Consider the following 12,088-nt stretch of genomic DNA (forward strand, 5'->3'; position numbering starts at 1 on the left):
GTCCCCAATGACTAATGCTCTGCTCCTCTTCCCCCTTCCCTTCTGAGCAACAGGGACAGACTCTGTGCCAGAGACCTGTACCCCATTGCTTACCCCTGGTAAGTCGTCCCCCGCAAAAGTATCCAAAACGGTACACCTGTTGTTGAGGGAAACGGCCACAGGGGATCCCTGCACTGCCTGCTGGTTCCCTCTCCTTCCCCTGACGGTAACCCATCTACCTACTTCTTTTACCTGAGGTGTGACTACCTCCCCATAACTCCTCTCAATAACCCCCTCCGCCTCCCGAATGATCCGAAGTTCATCCAGCTCCAGTTCTCTAACGCGGTTCTCGAGGAGCTGGAGTTGGGTGCACTTCCCGCAGATGCAGTCAGCAGGGACACTCTTGGCGACACTTACCTCCCACATTCTGCAGGAGGAACATTCAACTGCCTTAACCTCCATTCCCACTATTCTAAATTCCCAACAAATCTAATGAAAAACCAAAAAAAAAAAAACCTGTAAAACCTGTAAGGCCATAGCTAAAGCAAACCAAGAACTAGGGTTTATTTGTAGTGGAATGGAACTGAAACGTAAAGAAGTTATGCCAAACTTGTATCGATCCTTGGTTGGACCACACTTGGAGTACAGTGTACAGTTCTGCTGTAAAAAACCTTAAAAAAGTTAAATGAGATTTAACAGGGTTTTTGACAATGTACTAACTTCATAAATACTGCTGAAACGTGCCCCAAAAAGCTAATTTTGTGTGTTAAATGTCAAATTTCTCCATATGAATTAAAAAAAAAATACGTTGAATTTTTAAGTTGTTTGGTTATATTGATATTTTAGTTATCTAAATCCAATCATAACCATTTACTTTGCTATTGAAAATTAAATTGTAAGTGAATATTAAATGCTTTTAACATCCTGGCTTGCTGCGTGTGAACACTAACATGATCGGCTCCTGACCTGATTGCTGACATAATTGCTGCTGCACGCCAAGAGATCCCCTTGACTTGGCACCAGATTTAAACTGCTGTCAGAAAAGGGGAAAACCATGCCACAGATATTGCTAGATCTTTGTGGGTAGCTTCCTTCTCGGTGTCGAGAGTCATTGCTTCGCTGCTGAATACAAAATCTAACCCAGTGTCTCTGACAAGGCATCACTCCCTCAGTACTGCACTGAAGTGTTAGACGAGATTATGTTTGGCTCAATGGCAAGCACTATCACTGAGCAGAACTGTACACTGTACTCCAAGTGTGGTCTAACCAAGGATCGATACAAGTTTGGCATAACTTCTTTACGTTTCAGTTCCATTCCACTACAAATAAACCCTAGTTCTTGGTTTGCTTTAGCTATGGCCTTATTAACCTGCATTGCAACTTTCAGCAACATGTGCTCACAGATCCCTTTGCTCCTCAACACAATTAGATTCTTATTTTCCAAGTAATATGTGATCTCCTCATTTTTCTTACCAAAATGCAATACCGCATACTTTTCTATTAAATATCAAAGCCTATTTGGACTCAAATTTCCTAGAACATGGTAGCATTGAGTGAAATAACTGTATCCAGTGTTAGCTTTTTTTTTTAATGCATTTCATGACATGCCAGCATTTATTGCCCATCCCTAATTGCCCTTGAGAAGGTGATGGTGAGCTGCCTTCTTGAACTGCTGTGGTCCATCTGGTGCAGATACACCCAGAGTGCTGTTAGGGAGGGAATTCCAGGATCTTGATCCAGAGACAGTGAAGGAACGGTGATATATTTCCAAGTCAGGATGGTTTGTGGCTTGGAGGGGAACTTGCAGATGGTGGTATTCCCATGCGTCTGCTGCCCTTGTCCTTCTAGGCGGAAGAGGTCATGGGTTTGGAAGGTGCTGTTGAAGGAGGCATGGTGAGTTGCTGCAGTGCATCTTGTAGATGGCACACACTGTTGGCACTGTGCATCGTTGCTGGAGGGAGCGAATGTTTAAAGTGGTAGATGGAGTGCGGATCAAGCCGGCTGCTTTGTCCTGCATGGTGTCGAGCTGCACTCATCCAGGCAAGTGGAGAGCATTCCAACACACTTCTAACTTATGCCTTGTAGATGGTGGACAGGCTTTTGGGAGTAAGCAGGCGGATTACTCACTGCAGAATTCCCAGCCTCTGACCTGCTCTTGTAGCCACAGTATTTATGTAGCTGCTCCAGTTCAGTTTCCGATCAATGGTAACCCCCCAGGATGTTGATAGCAGGGGATTCAGCAATGCTAATGCCGTTGAATGCCAAGAGGAGATGGTTAGATTCTCTCTTGTTGGAGATGGTCATTGCCTGGCACTTGTGTGGTGCGAATGTTACTTGCCTCTTACCAGCCCAAACCTGAATGTTCTCCAGGTCTTGCTGCACGTGGGCACTGACTGCTTCAGTATCAGAGGAGTTGCGAATGGTACTGAACATCATACAATCATCAGTGATTGAGGGAGATGGCTCACCTGGGTAAAGCAGCAGTAGCCAGGTTCATGGCACCGTGGCTGGCTCTGCTGTTCAGAAGGGCGGGAAAAAGAGTGGAAGGGCTATAGTCATAGGGGATTCGATTGTAAGGGGAGTAGATAGGCGGTTCTGTGGTCGAAAATGAGACTCCCGAATGGTATGTTGCCTCCCAGGTGCACGGGTCAGGGATGTCTCAGATTGGCTGCAGAACATTCTGAAAGGGGAGGGTGAACAGCCAGTTGTCGTTGTGCACATAGGCACCAATGATATAGGTAAAAAACGGGATGAGGTCCTACAAGCAGAATTTAGGAAGTTAGGAGCCAAGTTAAAAAGTAGGACCTCAGAGGTAGTAATCTCAGGATTGCTACCAGTGCCACGTGATAGTCAGAGTAGAAATGAAAGAATAGTCAGGATGAATGCGTGGCTTGAGAGATGGTGCAGGAGGGAGGGGTTCAGATTTTTGGGACATTGGGACCGGTTCTGGGGGAGGTGGGACTATTACAAATTGGACAGTCTACACCTGGGCTGGACTGGAACCAATGTCCTTGGGGGTGCTTTTGCTAACGCTGTTGGGGAGGGTTTAAACTAATGTGGCAGGGGGATGGGAACCAAATGAGGAGGTCAGCGGACGGTAAGGAGGTAGTAACTAAAGCCTGTAAGGAACTAGATAATGAAGTCAGCGTGACTAAGGGAAAGAGTAGGCAGGGAGCAGATGATGTACGCAAAGGGACTGGTGGTCTGAGGTGCATTTGTTTTAATGCAAGAAGTGTAGTAGGTAAGGCAGATGAACTTAGGGCTTGGATTAGTACCTGGGAGTATGATGTTATTGCTATTACTGAGACTTGGTTGAGGGAAGGGCATGATTGGCAACTAAATATCCCAGGATATCGATGCTTCAGGCGGGATAGAGAGGGAGGTAAAAGGGGTGGAGGAGTTGCATTACTGGTCAAAGAGGATATCACAGCTGTGCTGAAGCTGTGCACTATGGAGGACGCGAGCAGTGAGGCAATATGGGCAGAACTCAGAAATAGGAAGGGTGCGGTAACAATGTTGGGGCTGTACTACAGGCCTCCCAACAGCGAGCGTGAGATAGAGGTACAAATATGTAAACAGATTATGGAAAGATGTAAGAGCAACAGGGTGGTGGTGATAGGAGATTTTAATTTTCCCAACATTGACTGGGATTCACTTAGTGTTAGAGGTCTAGATGGAGCAGAATTTGTAAGGAGCATCCAGGAGGGTTTTCTAGAACAGTATGTAAATAGTCCAACTCGGGAAGGGGCCATACTGGACCTGGTGTTGGGGAATGAGGTGGTTGAAGTTTCAGTAGGGGACGACTTTGGGAATAGTGATCACAATTCCGTAAGTTTCAGAATACTCATGGACAAAGACGAGAGTGGTCCTAAAGGAAGAGTGCTAAATTGGGGGAAGGCCAACTATATCAAAATTCGGCAGGAGCTGGGGAATGTAGATTGGGAGCAGTTGTTTGAAGGTAAATCCACATTTGATATGTGGGAGGCTTTTAAAGAGAGGTTGATTAGCGTGCAGGAGAGACATGTTCCTGTGAAAGTGAGGGACAGAAAAGACAAGATTAGGGAACCATGGATGACAGGTGAAATTGTGAGACTAGCCAAGAGGAAAAAGGAAGCAGACATGAGGTCTAGGAGGCTGAGGAAAGACGAAGCTTTGAAAGAATATCGAGAATGTAGGACCAATCTGAAACGCGGAATTAAGAGGGCTAAAAGGGGTCATGAAATATCTTTAGTAAACAGGGTTAAGGAAAATCCCAAAGCCTTTTATTCATACATAAGGAGCAAGAGGGTAACTAGAGAAAGGATTGGCCCACTCAAGGACAAAGGAGGAAAGTTATGCGTGGAGTCAGAGAAAATGGGTGAGATTTTAAACGAGTACTTTGCATCGGTATTCACCGAGGAGAGGGACATGACGGATGTTGAGGTTAGGGACAGATGTTTGATTACTCTAGGTCAAGTCGGCATAAGGAGGGAGGAAGTGTTGGGTATTCTAAAAGGCATTAAGGTGGACAAGTCCCCACGTCCGGATGGAATCTATCCCAGGTTACTGAGGGAAGCGAGATGAAATAGCTGGGGCCTTAACAGATATCTTTGCAGCATCCTTAAACACGGGTGAGGTCCCGGAGGACTGGAGAATTGCTAATGTTGTCCCCTTGTTTAAGAAGGGTAGCAGGGAAAATCCAGGTTATTATAGACCGGTGAGTCTGACGTCAGTGGTAGGGAAGCTGCTGGAGAAGATACTGAGGGATAGGATCTATTCCCATTTGGAAGAAAATGAGCTTATCAGTGATAGGCAACATGGTTTTGTGCAGGGAAGGTCATGTCTTACCAACTTAATAGAATTCTTTGAGGAAGTGACAAAGTTGATTGATGAGGGAAGGGCTGTAGATGTCATCTACATGGACTTCAATAAGGCGTTTGATAAGGTTCCCCATGGTAGGCTGATGGAGAAAGTGAAGTCGCATGGGGTCCAGGGTGTACTAGCTAGATGGATAAAGAACTGGCTGGGCAACAGGAGACAGAGAGTAGCAGTGGAAGGGAGTTTCTCAAAATGGAGACGTGTGACCAGTGGTGTTCCACAGGGATCCGTGCTGGGACCACTGTTGTTTGTGATATACATAAATGATTTGGAGGAAAGTATAGGTGGTCTGATTAGCAAGTTTGCAGATGACACTAAGATTGGTGGAGTAGCAGATAGTGAAGGGGACTGTCAGAGAATACAGCAGAATATAGAGAGATTGGAGAGTTGGGCAGAGAAATGGCAGATGGAGTTCAATCAGGGCAAATGCGAGGTGATGCATTTTGGAAGATCCAATTCAAGAGTGAACTATACAGTAAATGGAAAAGTCCTGGGGAAAATTGCTGTACAGAGAGATTTGGGTGTGCAGGTCCATTGTTCCCTGAAGGTGGCAACGCAGGTAAATAGAGTGGTCAAGAAGGCATACGGCATGCTTTCCTTCATCGGACGGGGTATTGAGTACAAGAGTTGGCAGGTCATGTTACTGTTGTATAGGACTTTGGTTCGGCCACATTTGGAATACTGCGTGCAGTTCTGGTCGCCACATTACCAAAAGGATGTGGATGCTTTGGAGAGGGTGCAGAGGAGGTTCACCAGGATGTTGCCTGGTATGGAGGGCGCTAGCTATGAAGAGAGGTTGAGTAGATTAGGATTATTTTCATTAGAAAGACGGATGTTGAGGGGGGACCTGATTGAGGTGTACAAAATCATGAGAGGTATAGACAGGTTGGATAGCAAGAAGCTTTTTCCCAGAGTGGGGTATTCAATTACTAGGGGTCACGAGTTCAAAGTGAGAGGGGAAAAGTTTAGGGGGGATATGCGTGGAAAGTTCTTTACGCAGAGGGTGGTGGGTGCCTGGAATGCGTTGCAGCGGAGGTGGTAGACGCGGGCACGATAGCGTCTTTTAAGATGTATCTAGACAGATACATGAATGGGCAGGAAGCAAGGAGATACAGACCCTCAGAAAATAGGCGACATGTTTAGATAGAGGATCTGGATCGGCGCAGGCTTGGAGGGCCGAAGGGCCTGTTCCTGTGCTGTAATTTTCTTTGTTCTTGTTCTTTGTTGAACATACCTACTTTTGACCTTATGATGGAGGAAAGGCCATTGATGAAGCAGCTGAAGATGGTTGGGCCTCGGACACTACCCTGAGGGCCTCTTGCAGCTGAGATGATTGGCCTCCAACAACCATCTTCCTTCATGCTCGATATGACTCCAACCAGTGGAGAGTTCTCCCCAATTCCCACAACTTCAATTTTGAGAGGGTTCGTTGATGCCACACTCGGTCAAATACAGTGTTGATATCAAGGGCAATCCCTTTCACCTCACCTCTTGAGTTAACAAAGAACAAAGAACAGTACAGCACAGGAACGGGCCATTCGGCCCTCCAAGCCCGCGTCGATCTTGATGCCTGCCTAAACTAAAACCTTCTGCACTTCCGGGGACCGTATCCCTCTATTCCCATCCTATTAATGCATTTGTCAAGATGCCTCTTAAACGTCATTATCGTACCTGCTTCCACCATCTGCCCCGGCAGCAAGTTCCAGGGCACTCACCACCCTCTGTGTAAAGAACTTGTTGAGTTGAGCTCTTTTGTCCATGTTTGGACTCAGGCTGTAATGAGGTCAGGATCTGAGTGGCCAGTGGTCAGTTCTAACCCCGGAAAAACTAAAAACTTTGCAAAACAATATTTATTGGAATTCTTATTGTTGTAAATATAATGTATCTAGTTTTCTCTTTTCATAATACGCCTAATAAAATGATAGGTAATAGCTTTGTGGTAATGCTACTCAACAAGTAATCCAGAGGCCCAGACTAATGCTCCAAAGATATGAGTTCAAATCACATCACGACAGCTGGGGGAATATAAATTCAATTCATTAATAAGTCTGGAATAAAAATGCTCGTCTCATCAATAATAATCATGAAAATACCAGGTTGTCATAAAAACTCATCTGGTTCACAAACATCCTTCAGTGAAGGAAATCTGCTGTCGTTACTCAGTCTGGCCTACACGTAACTCCAGATCCACAGCAACTGGTTGACTCTTAACTGTCCTCTGAAATAGCCTAGCCAGCCACTCGGTCCAAAGGCAATTAAGGATGAGCAATAATTGCTGGCCTTGCCAATGACACAAGAATGAATAAAACAAAAAATTAGCTGGACATTGAAACATTACCTCAGTTACTGGTCTAAAGTACAAGCCCTTACAGCTTACTGCAAAGAAAAAGTTAGAGTTAATTACACATAACAGCAGCACTTTTCATTAAAGTGTACCTTTCTTAGTTATTCTGATCTCATCAGAAATAGCTACATAACTCTCTCTTCCATTAGAAGGATTAACTGAAAAAGGAAAACGTCGGCTGGCATCTGCTGAGATACAAGAACACAAGGAAAGTCATGGATGAGAAAAGACCATTCAGCTTATTAAAGCTCAATCATTCAACGCATTAACTCTCTGTTCAAGGTGACTAAGTTGAATAACCCCAGTGCTTTTGGTCCAAACATTGAGCACTTTCAAGTAAGATTTGATAATTTCTGTTTTAAACTTGCACTTCAATTATTTCCCTTGAGGTCCTCTGGCTCTACTTTCTTGGAATACTTTGAAGTGCCACATACAACTTGTACAGTATAGTCAGATTTTGATAAGAAATTGTTCTTTTGAGGGCATGCACAGAAAAGACGACAAATCCTAATAGAAAAGCGGTAACTTGGCAGTGAGAAAGCGCGTGCCTGAGGGAAAACAGTACCAGAGACCAAAAGATAAAAGCAGCGGTGGGGAGTCAGCGGGAATCACAGAGAGGGGTGGGAGAGCAAATCAACAAAAAAAAAGTGACATCACAGGGCAGCAGGCAGGTGATTGGTTGTTCAGAGAGCCCGAAGATGATGATGGCTGAAGGAATTCATGGACAGAGTTTCAGAGCAGAGTGAGCATGGGTGCCAGGGAGCATGGTTAAAATAAAGATGAAGTATAGTCAACACAAGGGAGGGTGCCGACTGTTGAGTTTTTTAATATAGGACTTTCAAAAGTCTTCAGTTTATTTCTGTAACTTTAGTTAATCTAATAAATAGAAGCATGACAAGGACCCTCAGCCATGTGGAATACACATCGTGTAGCATGTGGAAGCTCCAGGACACTTCCCATGTGCTGGACAACTACATTTGAAGGACATATGACCTTCTGCAGGAGCTCAGGTTCCGAGTTTCGGAGCTTCAGCAGCAGCTGGCATCATTGTGGTGCATCCGCAAGGCTGAGAGCTATGTAGAAAGCATGTTTTTGGATGTGGTCACCCTACAGCTGAAGGGAATGAGTGACCACCAGGTAGTCAAGGACAACCAGGCAGGTACTGCAGGAGTCCCAAGTCTGTCTCGCCCTCCAATTATTCCTTAATACTGGTGAGAGTGATGGTTCCCCTGGGGAGTGCAGCCTGAGCCAAGTCCATGCCACCATGGCTCAGCTGTACATTGGGGCAGGAGGAAGATTTGGAAAGAAATAAAGATATGGGATTCTATCGTTAGTGGAAAAGACTGGCATTTCTGTGGTTGTATGTTGTTTCCCTGGTGCCAGGATTAAGAATGTCACTGAACAGCTGCAATGCACTCGGAGGGTGGTGGTGTGGTGTGGCAGGGCTCGGGGAGGGGGGGGAAAAGAGAGTGAACAGCCAGTAGGCATGGTCCAAAGCGGTACCAATGAGATAGGGAGAAAGAGGGATGAGGTCCTGCAGGCAGATTTTAGGGAACTAGGAAACAAACTAACAAGCAGGACCTCAAAAGGTAGCAATCTCTGGATTACTCTCTGTGCCATGCACACGTGAGTACAGAAATAAGGGAATAGATAAGATGAATATATGTCTGGAGAGACAGTGTTGCAGGGAGGGATTTAGATTTCTGGGACATTGGGACTGGTTCTGGGGGAGCTGGGACTTGTACAGGCCAGATGAGTTGCAACTGAACTAAGCCTGGCCCAATGTCCTTGCGGGGCACTTTGCGAGCGCTGTTGGGGAAGGTTTAAACTAACTTGGCAGGGGGTTGGGAACCAGAAGGTATCAGATAGGAAAAAGGTGCACAGAGAATTGGGAGATACAGATGGCACTAGAGTAGGAAATAGTAAGGTATTAGGTAGAGTCAATGTAAGGCCAAATGCAATAAGGCCTATATTAGGTTTACTATTCATAAATATGTGAATACATGGAGTGTGGTAAATAAAGTTGGTGAGTTGCTGGTGCCGGTAACCACATTGGAATATGATAATGGAGACCTCGCTCAAAAAAGGGCAGAAATGGGTACTAAACATTCCTGGATTCAAGGCCTTCAGGAAAGATAGGGAAGGAAGGGGGTAGCTGTATTGATTAAGGATAATATTACAGTGCTGGGGAGAGAAAATGTCAAGGGCAGAATCTATTTGGTTAGGGCTAAGAAACAATAGAGGCACCATTACATTGCTGGGGGTATTCAATAGGCCACCAACTAGTGGTAAATATATAGAGGAACAAATTTGCAAGGAAATTACAGAAAGATGTAAAAACGATAGAGTAGTTATAATGGGGGACTTCAATTATCCTAATATAGACTGGGATAGTAATAGTGTAAAGGATGGAGAGGAGAAAGAGTTTCTAAAGCGTGTTCAGGAGAATTTTCTACATCAGTATGTTTCCAGTCCAACGAGGAAGGCGGCATTGCTGGATCTGGTTCTGGTGAATTAGGTGGAATAAGCAGATCAAGTGTCAGTAAGGGAATATTTAGGGGACAGTGATCATAGTACCATAAGGTTAGCTATGGAAAAGGACAAGAAAAATCAGAGTAAAAATAATTAACTGGGGGAGGGCCAATATCAGTGGAGTGAGAATGGATCTGGCCCAAGTAAATTGGAATCGAAGATTGGCAGGCAAAACTGTAATGGAACAAAGAGCCAATGAGCTACCTTTAAAGAGGAGACAGTTCGAGTACAGTCAAGGTACATTCCCATGAGGAGGAAAGGTAGAACGAACAAAGCCAGAGCTCCCTGGATGACAAGAGAGATAGAGAGTAAGCAGAAAAAGGGTACGCATGATAGAGGTCAGGTTGATAATATAATATAATTAAGAACCAGGCTGAATATAGAAAAGACAGAGGGGAAGTGAATAAAGAAATAAGAGTATCAAAGAGAGAGCATGAGAAGAGACAGGCAGCCAAAACAAACAGGAATCCAAAAGTCTTCTATAGGTATCTAAATAGTAAAAGGGTGGTAAAAGGAGGTGCAGTGCCAATGAGGGACCAAAAAGGGGATTTACGCATGGAGGCAGAGGACATGACTGAGGTACTAAATTATTACTTTGCATCTGTCTTTACCAAAGAAGAAGATGCTGCCAAAGTTGTAGTGAAAGAGGAAGTAACTGAGACACTTGGTGGGCTAAAAATTGGTAAAGAAGATATATTAGTAAAGCTGGTCCCACTGGATAAGATGCATCTGAGGATACTGAGGGAAGTAAGGGTAGAAATTGCAGAGACACTGGCCATAATCTTCCAATCCTCCTGAGAGACAGGGGTGGTGCCAGAGGACTGGAGCATTGCAAATGTTACACCCTTGTTCAAAAAAATGGGGCAAGGACAAACCCAACAACTTCAGGCCAGTCAGTTTGACCTCAGCGGTGGGAAAACTTTTGAGACGATAATCTGGGACAAAATTATCACTTAGACAAATGTGGATTAATTAAGGAAAGCCAGCATGGATTTGTTAAGGGCAAATCCTGTTTAACTAATTTGATTGAGTTTTTCACTGAGGTAACAGAGAAGATTGATGAGGTTGATGTGGTGTACATGGACTTCCAAAGACCGTTTGATAAAGTGCCACATAACAAGCTTGTCAGCAAAGTTGACGCCCCTGGAATAAAAGGGACAGTGGCAGCACAGATACAAAGTGGGCTGAGTGACAGGAAACAGAGGACTAGATTTTATCCCCCCCCCCCCCCCACCCCAAGATGAGCTCGGAGGTGCAGGGGGGACCCATAGAATCGCGAAAGGTGCTGGGGGCAGAGGACCCATCACCACCCCACCGCAGATTGCCCTTCAAGAGTTCGCCCCCTCCCTCCCCACCCAAGCCCGCAGGACTTCCGGACTGGCCCTGGTGACCACACCTCACTTACCTGAGATCTGGGGTTCCAGCGCTAGGCCTGTGTCCAAAGCCTCTGCAATACTGGCAGTGGCCACAGCTCCCAGTGGCACTGCTGATGCTGCTGAGCTGCCAGCCCTGTGATTGGCCAGCAGCTCTTGGAGACGGGATCCCCATCTTTAAAGAGACGGAGATCTCAGCACGGGACACTTAACCTGCAAAACACTGGATGATCGCTCTGGGGGGGTGGGCAATGTTAAAGCCAAAGCAGGGATCCCCCCACCATTTTGGCCTGGTGCCAGGAGCCCTGCCTCCTTCACAAAATCCAGCCCAGAGAGCAGTGGTGAACAGCTGATTTTGGGACTGGGGGAAGATGCAGTGTGGTAGCACAGAGGTCAGTATTAGGATTACTGCTTTTCTTGATCTAAACTTGGATGTACAGGGCACAATTTCAGAATTTGCAGGTGACACAAGCTTGGAAGTGTGAGGAGGATAGTGGTAGACTTCAAGAGGATATAGTCTGGTCTTTGAAAGTGGCAGGACATATCGAGAGAATGGTTAGTAAATCATATGGGATTTTGGGCTTCATAAACAGTGACATTGAGTACAAAAGGAAAGTTATGCTAAACCTTTATAAAGCTCTGGTTATGCCCCAACTGGAGTATTGCATCCAGTTCTGGTCATCACACTTTAGGAAGGATGTGAGGGTTCTCGAGAGGGTGCAGAGGAGATTTACCAGAATGGCTCCAGGGATGGAGTTTTTAGATACAAGGTTAAGTTGGAAAAGCTGGGTTGATCTCCTTAGAGCAAAGGAGATTGAGTGGAGATTTAATAGAGGTGGCCAATATTTGGACAGGCTTAGATAAGTTATTGAAGGAAAAACTGTGCCCATTAACTAATGGTACAAGGCGAGGGAACAGACATTGAAGGTTTTGGACAAGCGATGGAGGGGGAATATGAGGTAGAATCTTTTTACGCAGTGAGTGGTAATGACCTGGAACTTGC

General features: G+C 45.3%; 1 protein-coding gene across 4 annotated transcripts in view; it reads right to left on the reverse strand.

The window, feature by feature from the left end:
• Window positions 1–12,088, reverse strand: part of arhgef10 (Rho guanine nucleotide exchange factor (GEF) 10) — a 346,362-nt gene that overhangs the window by 311,704 nt on the left and 22,570 nt on the right. Inside the window, exon 1 of one of the 4 annotated variants that reach the window (XM_068021744.1) lies at window positions 7,273–7,337. The exons of the other annotated variants lie outside the window; for them this stretch is intronic. The gene's annotated coding sequence lies outside the window, so the exon portion shown is untranslated. Of the gene's footprint in view, window positions 1–7,272; window positions 7,338–12,088 lie in introns of those variants that run through there. 4 annotated transcript variants of the gene reach the window in all.

This window comes from Heterodontus francisci, chromosome 3, assembly GCF_036365525.1.
Source record: "Heterodontus francisci isolate sHetFra1 chromosome 3, sHetFra1.hap1, whole genome shotgun sequence".
NCBI classification, from domain to species: domain Eukaryota; kingdom Metazoa; phylum Chordata; class Chondrichthyes; order Heterodontiformes; family Heterodontidae; genus Heterodontus; species Heterodontus francisci.